The 12436-nt window shown below is 42.6% G+C and overlaps 1 long non-coding RNA gene across 1 annotated transcript in view; it reads right to left on the reverse strand.

Moving 5' to 3' along the window:
• LOC136633332 (uncharacterized) overlaps window positions 1-12436 on the reverse strand; it is a 33863-nt gene that overhangs the window by 299 nt on the left and 21128 nt on the right. The gene's annotated exons all lie outside the window — the stretch shown is intronic.

A 12436-nucleotide genomic window follows, 5' to 3' on the forward strand; every position in this document is an offset into this window, starting at 1 on the left:
AACAACCATCATCTGCCGAAACCACCAGGTCTACAGCTGAATCACCGGCCCCATTACCTATCACTGCTGTTATAGAGAACCTGTCCCTATGACAGCCCATAAACACACAGTGATTGGCCTATTTTGCACCTTAAGGACCAGGCAATTTTATTTTTTTTTGTTCTTATATCATTACGTTTCAAAAGCCAGAACATTATTTTTTCATCGATATAGCCATATGAGGCCTTGTTTTATGTGGGACGAGCTTTATCTTCTAAGGGGACCACTCTGTGGTACTTATTAAAATAAATTTTCTTTAACTTTTTTTAACACATTTTTTTTCCCTCATTTCCCTCAAAGGAACTTGAATATGTGATTGTTCAATCACTGTCACACTGCACTGCACTACTTACTGCATGTGTAGTGATCACATTGTGGGGTGCCCGCAGATGACCATGATCAGTATGATGTCCTATCAAATATGCACTAACTTGTATAACTGTATTTGGGTGCTTTCATACAGGCGAGTACGATATTGTTCCAAGAAACTCGGACCGATATCTCACTCTTAGGGCAGCCACACATGGGCGTAAGTGCATATACACTCACTATCGCGGATGTTTATGCACTATGAAGGGTGCAAGATTACTGGCTGTTGCTCCCGGATTGGCACGTTTTACTGTACTTTATTGCGCTGCCGACACCGCTCACATCCGCATGGTCCCAGCAGTGCCATATTTGATTAGACAGGGCAGCCTACTTACTAGCTGGGTCAGGTGGCATCATTTAACCCTGAGAATTACTCAGTTCTGTGTGCAATTTTATGCAGACGGGACCTTCGGTGCACAATTTTACCCGAAAATAAACCAAATGCGCTCATATGAGGCCGCCCTTAAAGGGGTTGTCCCGTGAAATCCCGCTGTAAGGATTCCTCTTCTTACTCCCTCCGGGCTCACGAGCGGTGTCCTGGCTCCTCCCTCTTCTCCGCATCATCGTAGCTCCGCCTCTGTCACGTGCTGCCGATCAGCCAATTAGGTGGCTGTATTGGCAGTGGAACACAAGGAAGGAGAAGACAATCCATGGTGCACCATGGGAGAAGACCCGCGGTGCACCATGGGAATAGACCGGCGGCCATTTTTAAAAGAAGATGCTGCGCGAACGGAGATGCAGGTAAGTGATTTTTTTTTTAAAATAACTAACGGAATTGATTTAGATAAGTTAAAAAAAAATGGATTTCGCCGTGGGACAACCCCTTTAAACCAGCGATTCTGGCTGTGAGCACATTGCATTTTTGTTTAAAGAGCGCATCAAATCACATCTATGTACTTGATATTTTCATGTGTTTTTCACACGTGTGAAATATTGTATTGCGCTTCCAGTAGTTTTAATGGTAAAAATTGCCTCACGCACGCTTGTAAATATTTGATTCCCAATGCTGTAAGAGAAAATCACTGATGTGAATAAACACATAAAAATCAATGTGTTATTTTTATGCTCGAGTTCTGCCCATATCGCTATCGGATGGCATTTGCATGTGAGAACCGCCTACGTGAAGGCCTCTCAGGCTTATACTGATATGTATACAGGGTCTCTGACTATAATTGTACAACATGAACGTCCTTCATTATATTACATAGTTGACAAAACATTGTAAACTTGTAGGTTTTTTTCAACCCCTTAGTGACCAGCCCATAGTGTTTTTACATCTTGACCTGTTATTCTTTAATCCCCAAGGACATAAAAACATGCTTCATCTGGGGATTAAAACCCTGCAGGCTTCTGGACGTGACAGCTCCGTGCTGTCGGTTACTGAAGGTAGCCAACAACCTTGAGCTGTCATCCCGGGCCGCGGGATCCTCCCCCGGTCATGCAATCGCCAGTATCCATCGGATACCGTCGATCACATTAAAGTGAATGGAAAGCAAAAAGTTTCAGCTCCCCTTACGGATCGGCTTCGGGAGTGAAATGTAAAAATTCCCTGCTCCCAGCTAGTATGAGTAGCCAAAAGCAGGGAGCTGTCACCAGGAGCTGCTGTATGCAGTTCACAGTCACATGATTACTGCTATCCAATGGATAACAGCGATCATGTAAAAGTAAAAAAAAAAGTTTAAAAAGTGTTAAAAAAAGTGTTTGTTTCATCTCCCCTCATGGATCACATCCACGAGGGAAGATGAAATTACATACCCAAAGCCCCTGGAATTATCCGCGGACCTTACCTGGCTTCTATGCATGTGCCCACCGCCAAAATGTAAGATGCATGTGCAAAAGACGCAGATTGCCGCACTAGTTTAAAATTTCTCCACACCTGGCTACTAAATGTTGCCTAGAGCCTGGAGATCTCATGGGGGTACATGGTACATGGTTATTGGTCACGTGATCACCATTATCCAATGGATAATGGCTATCACGCATGGATTCGAACCGTGAGGCAAGATGAAATTACTTATCCTTATCATTCGAAAACTGTGGGGTTAAAATATTCAGTACACTACTAGATGTATTTGCTAAGGCGTCTAGTTTCCAAAATGGGGTCATTTGTGGGGGTTCTCCATTGTTTTAGCCACTCAAGGGGTCTACAAGTAGGCAACGGGGCCTAAAACACCTGCAAACACAAGTAAAATGTCTGTACTGAAAGCCACCAGATGGTCTGTTCGGTGTGGACCCCATTTTGCATACAGATATGTTTACGGCCACAACAGGTATGTTTCTGAACACAGAAGAAACAGGGGTATCCATTTTGGGGTGCAAATTCTTCTTTTCATGTGCATTATAGAAAAAAAAACTGTATTTAAAATTACATTTTTAAAAAAATTTGCATTAATTTATGAAAAGAAACTGTGGGGTCAAAATACTCCTGACCCCCTCAGTAAATACATTAAAGGGGTTGTCCCGCGCCGAAACGTTTTTTTTTTTTTCCAACAGCCCCCCCCGTTCGGCGCGAGACAAACCCGATGCAGGGACCTAAAAAAAAATCCGCACAGCGCTTACCTGAATCCCCGCGCTCCGGTGACTTCTTACTTACCTGGTGAAGATGGCCGCCGGAATCTTCTCCCTCGGTGGACCGCAGGGCTTCTGTGCGGTCCATTGCCAATTCCAGCCTCCTGATTGGCTGGAATCGGCACGTGACGGGGCGGAGCTACACGGAGCCGCTCTCCGGCACGAGCGGCCCCATTGAGAAAAGAAGAAGACCGGACTGCGCAAGCGCGTCTAATCCGGCGATTAGACGCTGAAAATTAGACGGCACCATGGAGACGAGGACGCTAGCAACGGAACAGGTAAGTGAATAATTTCTGATAACTTCTGTATGGCTCATAATTAATGCACAATGTACATTACAAAGTGCATTAATATGGCCATACAGAAGTGTATAACCCCACTTGCTTTCGCGGGACAACCCCTTTAAGGGATGTATTTTTTAAATGGGGTCACTTGTGGGGGTAGCTATCATTCTGACCCCTATGAACTTTTGCAATCTTGGCTTGGCGTAGGAAAACAAAATGTTGCTCAAAATGTTAATAAATAAAATTTAAATTTCTATGTCTCCTAAATGGTTAAAAAAAACAAACGTTTTACAATGTATAGATGGAAATCTATATCTTATCAAAAATGTCTATATTATGCTTGCACATATTTGAAATATTGCAGCTGAAAATATGAAAAAATAATGATTTTTTTTTAATTTTCCCAACCTTGATGCTTCTAATAAATATACTCAAATTCTATCAGTCTATTCTTTCCGCCTAAATGAAGCACAATATGTGGCTAAAAAACAATGTCAAAATTACTTGGATATGCAAAACCTTTACGGTGTTATTCCATCTAAAAGTGACACTTGTCAGATTTCCAAAATTTGGCCTGGTCATTAAGGCTCGAACAGGCTTGGTCACTAAGGGGTTTAAGTGATTTCCACACAAATATTATTGATGAGCATATCCTCCGGGTAGGTCATCAATAGTTTATCAGCTGGGGTCCACTGCTTGGGACACAGTTGATCAGCTAATTGAGCTAATGCTGTCAGAGTTACAACACACAGTGGTAGGGATTTTTACCAAGAGCGTATATTGTCTAGCATTTTCACGGCCGGCTGATTTACGCTATCATCTGGAGCGTAGAAGTTTGTGAACGGGCACACAAATCTAATGTTTGTGCACCTGTTCACACAGTATGAGCCCCGACGCATATGCGCCAAGATCACCATGCCGTCGTCCCTTTCCCCTCCCTTTCTATTGCAGGGTTCGCTCTGCTCTCCTCCCCACTCATTCTTTGCAATGGAAGGGGAGGGGCGGAGCTAAGCTTCATTCTGTCCACCTCCTCCCATTGATGGCTATGGACAAGGGGCGGGAGAGGGTGGGAGCTTATCTCCGCCCCCGCCCCATTTCCTCCCATTGCAAAGAATGAGCAGAGGTGAGCCTGCATGGCGGAGTAGAGCAGAGGGAGGGAGTTTAGCAGCCATGCAGCTAAACTCCCGCCCACCTCCGGCTGCTGTCATGGGCTCCCATAGGAGCCCATGCAGTGGCCGATGTATTCTGACCCAAAGGAAAGTTCCAGTTCTATATTTTGGGCCTGACATAAAAACGCCCAGCACTATATTGGGCTTGCGCTTTTATGTCTTAGGAATAGGGCCATGTGATCTGATGCATCAGATCATAGCGTATATCGGCGGCCATGAAAACGGACGGCTGATATACGCTCATGGGAAAAAGCCTGTATGGTGTAGAAGCAGATAACTATGATCATTGTGTATGTGAAAAAATGAGTTGTTCCAGCAGCACCACCAATGTCCCATTAGGAGAGCTTTAAACTAAAACAGTATGGGAAGGGAAGTGAAAAGCCAGGTAAAAATATACAGCTAAATAATAGATTTGAGAGCCTAGCTATTAGAAGTGGAAAGAAAGAACAGAGACAAAAAATTCAAAAGGCAAGTAGAGGAGCAAGAGACACTGATCACAAACTAAAATGTTTTTATACAAATGCACAGAGCATGAGAAACAAAGAAAGAGAATTGGAGCTCCTAACACAAAAAGAGAAATATGATGTCATAGGCATCACGGAAACTTGGTGGGATGATACACATGATTGGAACAAAAGGCTTGAAGGATACAACTTATTTATAAGAAACAGACCATGTTAGGAAAACATTCATCTCCACAGAGATTCAAGATTCAGAGCATGAGAGTTCTGTAGAAACTGTTTGGGTAAGAATACAAGGAGAGAACAACAGAAAGGACACCATTGTAGGCATTTATTATAGGTCGCCTGGACAAGCAGAAGCTATTGATGAACTCTTTCTACATCAGATGGCCAAGCTCTCCAAAAAGCATGACATAGTGTTTTTTTGGAAGATTTTAACTATCCAGACATTTGTTGGGAATCTCTCTCAGGTAAAAGTAATGGATCCAACAAATTCTTATATGCTCTTGCTGACAACTTTAACTTCCAAAAGGTTGAAGAGAAAACAAGGGGATCTGCTATCTTGGACCTAATTCTTACCAACAGAGAGGAAATGGTTGAGAGAGTGAGGGTGGCTGGGTCCTTAGGAGGCAGTGATCATGCTATCCTTGAATTTTGGATAAAAAGGGGAGGAAGACCTGAGAAAACAGAGACCTCAAGGCTGGATTTCAAAAAGGCAGATTTTAATGAACTCAGAAAGAGGGTAGGAAGAATCCAATGGCTGGATGTTCTTAAAAACAGAAATGTCCAAGAAGGTTGGGAAATTTTGCGAACTGAGATTCTCAAAGCACAATCGTTAACAATCCCTAAAAGAAGGAAGAATGGGAAGCATTTAAAGAAACTAGGATAGATGATCGCAGAACTTGCACACATGTTAAAAACAAAGAAAAATATGTTTATCAAATGGAAAGAGGGGGGAATAGCTAAAGAAGAATACAATGAAGTATACAGAAACTGTACGGCAAGTGTCAGAAAAGCTAAAGCTAATAATGAATTGAGGCTTGCAACAGAGGCCAAAAGCAATAAAAAGGGATTTTGGGGGGTATGTCAAAAGCAAAAAAAAAGTCAAAGATGCTATTGGATGCTTACAATATGAAAATGGTGAATTGGTTAAGAATCATGTTGAGAAGGCCGAACTTTTAAATTCCTATTTTGTATCTGTTTTCTCTCAGAAAGTAGATGGAACATCAACTGATCTTCCCTGTGCTATTGGGGAAATAAAATAATGCATGCTATCTGTAAGCAGAGAGATGGTAAGGGAACACTTAGCTAACTTAAATGAATTCAAGTCTCAAGGTCCAGATGAATTACATCCTAGGATACTAAAGGAAGCGGAAAAGGTAATTACTGAACCAATCGCCATAATCTTTGAAAATTCCTGGAGAACAGGAGAAGTCCCAGAAGATTGGAAAAGGGCAAATGTTGTCCCTATCTTCAAAAAAGGGAAAAAGGGGGATCCAGGAAACTACAGGCCTGTGAGCTTGACTTCTATACCGGGAAAGATCTTTGAACAAATTATTAAACAGCATGTATGCAAGTACTTGGATGAAAATGGAGTAGCTAACCAGAGCCAGTATGGGTTTGTAACAAACAAGTCATGCCAGACTAATCTAATTTTCTTCTATGATAGTATCACTGACTGGGTTGATCAGGGAAATGCTGTAGATATACTTTTTCTTAACCTCAGTAAAGCATTTAACAAAGTATCTCATACTATACTTATTGAAACAATAACCACATATGAGATTGACAAGACAAGTGGTCATAAATGGCTGCACATCGAAGTGGAAGAATGTATCAAGTGGGGTACCACAAGGCTCTGTCCTAGGCCCAGTGTTGTTCAACATTTTTATAAATGATCTGGAGAAGGGAATTGATGGGAAACTGATCAAATTTGCTGATGACACAAAGCTAGGAGGATTAGCTAACACTAGGGAAGAGAGAGAGAGAGTATTCAAAAAGATCTAGAAAAGCTTGCACAGTGGGCAGCGACTAACAGAACGGTATTTAACAAGGAAAAATGTTAAGTCGTACATCTGGGCAAGAAAAATGAAAACAGCACATACAGAATGGGAAGAATTGAGCTAAGCAGCAGCAGATGTGAAAAAGACGGGTATACTAATAGATCATAGACTGAACATGAGTCAACAATGTGATGCAGCAGCCAAAAAGGCAAACACAATTCTGGGATGTATTAAGAGAAGCATAGAGTCTAGATCACGTGAGGAAATTATCCCTCTCTACTCTTCCTTAGTCAGACCTCATCTGGAATACTGGGTCCAGTTCTGGGCACCCCACTTCGAAAAAGACATAGACTAACTGGAGCAACTTCAGAGAAGAGTTACCAAGATGGTCTGCAAATCCTGTCCTATGAAGAACAGTTAAAGGATCTGGGAATGTTTAGCTTGCAAAAAAGAAGGTTGAGAGGAGACTTAATAGCTGTCTACAAATATCTGAAGGGTTGTCACACTGCAGAGGGATCATCCCTATTCTCATTTGCACAAGGAAAGACTAGAAGCAATGGGATGAAACTGAAAGGGAGGAGACACAGATTAGATATTAGAAAAAACTTTCTGACGGTGAGGGTGATCAATGAATGGAACAGGTTACCATGGGAGGTGGTGAGTTCTCCTTCAATGGAAGTGTTCAAACAAAGGCTGGACAAATATCTGTCTGGGATGATTTAGTAAATCCTGCACTAAGCAGGGGGTTGGACCCGATGACCCTGGAGGTCCCGTCCAACTCTACCATTCTATGATTTTTTGATTCCCAAAGCAGATCAAGTCATCAAAATGCACAGCCAGTCAGGAGTTTCAAACCTTCCACTCCACATAGGTCCAACAGATGAATAGTAGAAGACCGGCAGCATACGCAGGATGCAATCAAATGTGAAGTTTATTCACCCATCATATATTAGTAGCAACGTTTCCTCATGAGGAAAGGCATATGGCCGAAATGTCGCTACTACTTATATATGATGGGTGAATAAACTTCACATTCGATTGCATCCTGCTTATGCTGCCGGTCTTCTACCATTCATCTGACCACTGTGTAAACACTTGCACTGGAAAATTGCAGGCTGAGATTTCATTAAAATCAATTACTGCTACTACTGCAATTACCAACCCCATCCACTACATAGGGGTTGGAGTGATCTGCTTCTGCTTTGTACCACAGTGTCTTGTGGTGATGACAACTGATGACCTGGTTTTCCAAGCCGTGGATCCTTGCCGATCAACTACTGTTTCACTATCCTGAGGACAGGTCTTCAATAGTATTTGCTTGAAAAGCGCCTTTAAAGAAAAAATGATGCTAAGTATATCTATAAGTCAATAAGAGTAAAATTTGTTTTACTAATTTGCCCCCCAGAAGGTCTCCAATGTAGCCAAAGCCCCCCAAATTGCATGGGGATAGTGCCTCACAACTGGGAAGCACTGTGCTCCTTGCAAAAATTGGTCAAAATAGTGTACAACGCCGTAGGGGTCAATCAAAGTACACGGGTGTCACTGAAAACAAAAGAAGGGCAACATAAGAGCTCCTATGTCAGAAATTTCAAAGGACAAATTCTACCTGGTGAACAGAACAACTAAGCACGGGCCTTCTCCAAAGAAAAGTTGTAACGCTACAAATGTTTTTTCTGCTTTAGAAAATGTTTGCTTTAGGAGAAGGATGGGGTGAAACATGGGGAGGCAGAAGAAAGAGAACAGCAGCAGTTCCACCACCCCTACTAGCAGCAACAGCACCACAGTGTGGTCTTCAATATAATTCTATGCTCAGTCACATTTTATCTCCCATCCGATCACGACAAGCAAGACTATTGCTGAGGAACCTCTTTTTGAAGAGACGGTGAGCACGACATGTCAGTAAGGCTGGGCTCAAACTAATGTATTTGGGGGGCGTGCTGCATCGGTGAGGAAAGCAGACGCAGGTTGAGGGAGCTCCTCAGTCTAAACACAGAAAACCTAGTAAATAATTTTTCCAGGCGCTCACTCAAGAGGATCCAGCACAAGAGACCCTCCTGAGCCACAAGGTAACAGGAAGAGAGTCTCTGCACCTCTCCCAGACGTTTTGAGCGATCACAGCCTTTGGGCCTAGTGCAGAGAGTGAACCCGGGACCTCAATTTACTTGTGGACCATGGGACTGCGCCGCATGAATGCACTGAACCCATGGAATATGCAGCAACAACTACAGCACACACAGCAGCACTGCAAAGCCCCATACCTGGGCACAGACTTTGGATCTGAGGTGAGGAGGCTTTGAAAGATCTGGGGAATCCCGCGGTCATGCTGTCTGTTCCTGCAACTGCCCAGTGCGGTCTGCACACTTGGAGAGGAGTGGAGCTGCTTTTAGCAGATCTCTCTAATAACAGCCAGAGACACTTTGCAGCAGGGAAGAAGGCTGTCATAGAAAATTTGGCGGAACACCTGTAGCTAACGGAGAGATTAGGCCATTACTGATTCCAACATGGAGGGTCTAGAAGAACAGTTACAGTGCAGCCCACGGCTCTCCTCTTCCCATTCCCCCATCAGTGAAGAACACAGAGGAGTCCTGACAGCAAGATAAAAAATCCAAATATAGGAGACTGTCACTTTAATAATAATAGGACTCCGGAAGTTATAGGAAATAATTAAAATACAACCCTTACCTAGAAATGGCAGGGTACATTAAAAAGAAACAACGCCCCCAAATACATATTAATATTTGTGTTATCCTAGCAGTTTCTCTAAAATATCTCTTACAAGAAGCTCTATTTTTGTCGGTGTAGGAAATAGCTCTTATGTTGGTTTTAAAGTATGTGTAGTGGATTTGCCGAACACCCCTCTCTAACCCCCAGGTTTGGATAAGTTGGCTCTGTCCTGAGTCCCTGGAGAGTGATGAGGAAACGCCTTATATGTAAACGGAGGTTGTTATATAAGAGGAAGGGGTTGTTGAGACATTGAGTTCCATAGCACATGGGAATCTAGAGGGGAGCTGCTGCGGGCAACTAGTCAGATATTCCCTCTACATACCAGAGAGCTGCTTTACCTTAACTGGGATCCAGTAGGTAAAAGCTATCAGCACACTATCTATATAGTTGGGCTTAATCTAATCTATAGTGAAGAAACAGCTACTGTACTGTTTAATTACTTTCAGTCTTCCTTTGCAGAGCTGATGATACTAGTTCTGCTGAATCACTGTTACTGCTTGATTCCTCTAGGCTTTATGCATTGTTGCTTGGTGATTGCTAATTCCTAAGCAGCTCTGGTTGATCATATGTGGATATGTAATAGCCACAGTGGGATCCTTACACTAGATAGAATTATAGACAAGGATTGGTGTTCAGTTTAGAAACAGTGTCAGGTTAGGTGACCGCTGACCCATAGAAAAAGTAGAGGTCCGGTCACACTGATAGAATAGAATAGTACCAGTGTTTTTGGTGACACAATAGTGAAAGGGATTGTAGTTGGCCAAAATATTTGCGTGCAAATGGTAAGCAGCTGCTCGCTGAGGTAAAATCGTGGCTTGTCACTGTATCATGTAAGCTGCATTAGCTTCATGGTGGCGTTGAACCCTCTGTGGTGACATGTTTGCACAACAGTGACGGTTAGTTGCAACACTTGACAACTACTGACGATAAGATGAAGGCTCGACTGGTGTTGGTGGCATTAGCGCTTGAGATGACATGATATCACGTTCAGGAATCTGTAAAGATAGCAGTAAAGGACTATGCTTCAATGTTGTTTGTCAATATGCACCGCCATCTATTTATGTGGACATTTGTGAGGTATCATTTATTGGAGTCTCCATACAGGTGTCCAGTTGTCTCACAACCAACTACAAACTGCCAGACTGAGTACTGCTGTATCCATAGCAACTGAGGACACGGGGGTTTGTGGTAGATGTAGTCCGCCCATAATCCCTCATTCAGTGCACAGGAATGAAAGACCTGTGATGACATCACGTGATCAGGGGTAGAGCTCAGAGTTGGTCATGATCACATGACGGTAACATCATCACATGTAACTCACAAAGTCACTCATCACTCATAGACAGGTGGTCATTAGCATTTTGATAGAGAAGAGGGAATAATACAGCATAGTTAGGTTTGTCTTCGGCTTCCAGCTTCCTGTGTGGTGATCGTCTGATACAGAAGCTCCTTCTCACCTTCTTCTATCTCCTGACCTGCATTGGAGTGTGGTTCATCCTGCTGTGGAATCCTGCATCTGCAACGAGATACAGGGGCCCCTGCATCATGACTCTTCATTTTTCTAACGTTTGAGGTATCATGCAGGGGACTGCATGCACACCTGTATATGCTTATACCCGGGTATATAGTCACCAATTAACCAGAGCTATTTAGGACTATTTACTAAGTGCTATATCATTCATAGAATGGTAAAGTTGGAAAGGACCTCCAGCGTCATCGGGTCCAACCCCCTGCTCAGTGCAGGATTCACTAAATCATCCCACACAGATATTTGTCCAGCCTTTGTTTGAACGCTTCCATTGAAGTAGAACTCACCACCTTCCATGGTAACCTGTTCCACTCATTGATCACCCTCACTGTCTAATATCTAATTTGTGTCTCCTCCCTTTCAGTTTCATCCCATTGCTTCTAGTCTTTCCTTGTACCAATGAGAATAGGGTTGATCCCTCTGCACTGTGACAACCCTTCAGATATTTGTAGACAGCTATTATGTCTACTCTCAGCCTGCTTTTTTCATATATATTCTTTATTTTTAATTGGTAAAAAAAAGGGGGGAAGGGGTTACAATAATAATCAGGAGAATCAGTAGATAATCACAAAATTAAAACAATCAGTCATATACATAATAAAAAAAAGAAAAGACAAAATAACAAAAAGGGGAAACAATGACAGCTCTGTTAATAATGCAGTAAGTAACAATAGATAAAGATCTGAAATCTAGTAAAGAGTAGATGCTAATGTAAAGTGATCAAGTAAGTAGGTAAAGGAACCTCGATAATTAAGAGGTGACAGTGGGTTGTGAGAGTGGGCCATACTGCTCGCATGTGTAGGAAAGCCAGGCTTTCCAGAGGCCCACGAACTTTCCTGAATCTCCCACTCGTCTAGCCTTGACTCTCTCGAAGGAACAGATAATTTTCACCTCTTTATACCATTCTGCGATAGAAGGGACAGTCTTGTCTCTCTAGTATCTGGGGATTAAAATATTAGCCGCATTTATAAGAAGCGGGAGAATGGGTTTGTGCTCAGAGATAAGTACAGGAGCATCTAAGTTTAGGAGAATGATCTCAGGTGTAAGAATGATGTTAGATTTAAGAATAATACCTAGTAACCTCTGAATCTCTTCCCAGAAAGGTTGCATAAGTGGGCATGAAAACCAGATGTGAGAGTATGATCCGATACCATCTGAACATCTCCAGGATAGAGCAGAATAGTCTGGGTTTATTTTGTTTAGTAGGACTGGGGTCTTATACCATCTAGAGACAATTTTGTAACTTAGTTCTTGGAACCTAGTGGAGGAAGAAGACGAGTGAGACCTAGAT

Source organism: Eleutherodactylus coqui, chromosome 6 (genome assembly GCF_035609145.1).
Source record: "Eleutherodactylus coqui strain aEleCoq1 chromosome 6, aEleCoq1.hap1, whole genome shotgun sequence".
Taxonomy (NCBI): Eukaryota; Metazoa; Chordata; class Amphibia; order Anura; family Eleutherodactylidae; genus Eleutherodactylus; species Eleutherodactylus coqui.